The sequence below is a fragment of the Schistocerca serialis genome, unplaced genomic scaffold, assembly GCF_023864345.2.
Source record: "Schistocerca serialis cubense isolate TAMUIC-IGC-003099 unplaced genomic scaffold, iqSchSeri2.2 HiC_scaffold_89, whole genome shotgun sequence".
In the NCBI taxonomy this organism is placed as follows: Eukaryota; Metazoa; Arthropoda; class Insecta; order Orthoptera; family Acrididae; genus Schistocerca; species Schistocerca serialis.
In genome coordinates this window covers 20,001-22,500 of record NW_026048507.1, presented here as the reverse complement: position 1 = coordinate 22,500, position 2,500 = coordinate 20,001, and the positions used below count along the sequence as shown (strand labels likewise).

At 63.8% G+C, this 2,500-nt stretch overlaps 1 pseudogene; it reads right to left on the bottom strand.

The window, feature by feature from the left end:
* The window catches only part of LOC126452500 (large subunit ribosomal RNA), a 7,806-nt pseudogene that overhangs the window by 3,601 nt on the left and 1,705 nt on the right, over positions 1-2,500 (bottom strand).

Genomic DNA, 2,500 nt, shown 5'->3' with positions numbered 1-2,500 from the left:
CGCGCGAAGCAGGCGTTCCGGAAGGGCGCGGGCCAGAAGGAAGAGATTCATCACTTTCACCAGGACTTCGTGCGGCAGGCGCCGCAACTCCGCTGGGGTAAGGCCGTCCGGCCCAGCTGCTGATCCCCTGGGCGGCAACGCGGCGGCGACCTCCTCATGTGTGACCGGCCCCCATAGGCACTCAAGAGCGACAGGCTCCGAGTGCGGGAGGAGGCGGTCACGGATGAAGCCCGCGGTGGAGACGGGCTTCTTGGTGAAGAGGTCCGCCCAGAAGTCCAGCAGACCAGGGATGGCAGGTGGCGGCTGGAGCAGGGTGCCATCCAAGAGGCCGCGCACGCAACGTGCATGCGACCGTCGGAAGGCATCCTGCGTTCTCGCGTACTCCCAGCGGCGCCGCTTGCGCTTCTGCGTCGGCGGCGCGGCAGGCGGCCGCTTCGATGGTTGGCGCGGCCGCTGTGTCCTGGTGATCGATCTCTCCCCTCTGGACCCGACCGACGCAAGGGCATCCGGGAGCATGCCCAGGATGACATCGGGCGGCGTGCCCCGCCCCAGACCTATGACTCGATCCAGGGCAGAGAAACGCTGGGCGGAAGCAGGTAGCCCCGCCAGATGCTCCCAGATGGCGGCGTCGGTCGGCCCCTCCGGCGGCGGCCCGGTGGTGTCGGCCGCGAAGTCCTCGGCTGCGTCGACGGGCGGCGCAGCGGCCTCGCCCGCGTCAGGCAGCGGGCTCGCTGCTCCCCGGCGGGACGCCGGCTCTTCCCCCCGACCGATCTCAAGCGCCTCCATGAACTGGCGGACAAGCTGCTTGTGGGCAGCTTGCCGCCGTCGGCACTTGATTGCCTCAAGCGTTCGGTCGGGGAACATTCTGATGAGTTCTTGATTCACAAAGAAGAACCGGGCGTCCCTCTCAAGGAACAGTTCGGCCTCTGCCTTGGCGAGCGACAGGACTTCTTCCTCCGTCCACCTCGCGCGATGCCTCTCCGTCACGATCTCCGCGTTGGCGGCCGCAAGATGTTGGCGGCGGCGATGGACCCCGAGACCATTCTTGGTGGTGAAGCTGCGGTGGCACTCACTACAGGCGTATACTGCTGCAAAAGGTACAAGATTTTCGGCACGGCCGGTTGGCCGGCTAGGTGCTGGGGGAGTTGGGGTGGCACCTTCAGCGGAAGGGCCACCACTTATTCTTTGATTACTGCCCCCAACTAACAAAGGGATAGTGCGAGGGGGGGCTGGTAACCCCCCCAAGCCCCTGGTGCGGTCTTCCACTCTGCGAAAATCAGCGGGCCCACGAGAAGGGGAGAAGACCGCAGGAGACATTAACCTTAAGAGAGTCATAGTTACTCCCGCCGTTTACCCGCGCTTGCTTGAATTTCTTCACGTTGACATTCAGAGCACTGGGCAGAAATCACATTGCGTCAACACCCGCTAGGGCCATCGCAATGCTTTGTTTTAATTAGACAGTCGGATTCCCCCAGTCCGTGCCAGTTCTGAGTTGATCGTTGAATGGCGGCCGAAGAGAATCCGCGCACCCGCGCGCCCCCGGAGGAGCACGCTAAGGCGGACGCGGCCTCGCAGCAAGGAAGATCCGTGGGAGGCCAAGGCACGGGACCGAGCTCGGATCCTGCACGCAGGTTGAAGCACCGGGGCGCGAACGCCGCGCAGGCGCGCGCATCCTGCACCGCCGGCCAGCACGAGGCCGACCAACGGCGAGAGCAGACCACGCCCGCGCTAAACGCCCGCACTTACCGGCACCCCTACGGCACTCACCTCGCCCAGGCCCGGCACGTTGGCGCTGACCCACTTCCCGACCAAGCCCGACACGCCCCGATCCTCAGAGCCAATCCTTATCCCGAAGTTACGGATCCAATTTGCCGACTTCCCTTACCTACATTATTCTATCGACTAGAGGCTCTTCACCTTGGAGACCTGCTGCGGATATGGGTACGAACCGGCGCGACACCTCCACGTGGCCCTCTCCCGGATTTTCAAGGTCCGAGGGGAAGATCGGGACACCGCCGCAACTGCGGTGCTCTTCGCGTTCCAAACCCTATCTCCCTGCTAGAGGATTCCAGGGAACTCGAACGCTCATGCAGAAAAGAAAACTCTTCCCCGATCTCCCGACGGCGTCTCCGGGTCCTTTTGGGTTACCCCGACGAGCATCTCTAAAAGAGGGGCCCGACTTGTATCGGTTCCGCTGCCGGGTTCCGGAATAGGAACCGGATTCCCTTTCGCCCAACGGGGGCCAGCACAAAGCGCATCATGCTATGACGGCCCCCATCAACATCGGATTTCTCCTAGGGCTTAGGATCGACTGACTCGTGTGCAACGGCTGTTCACACGAAACCCTTCTCCGCGTCAGCCCTCCAGGGCCTCGCTGGAGTATTTGCTACTACCACCAAGATCTGCACCGACGGCGGCTCCAGGCAGGCTCACGCCCAGACCCTTCTGCGCCCACCGCCGCGACCCTCCTACTCGTCAGGGCTTCGCGGCCGGCCGCAAG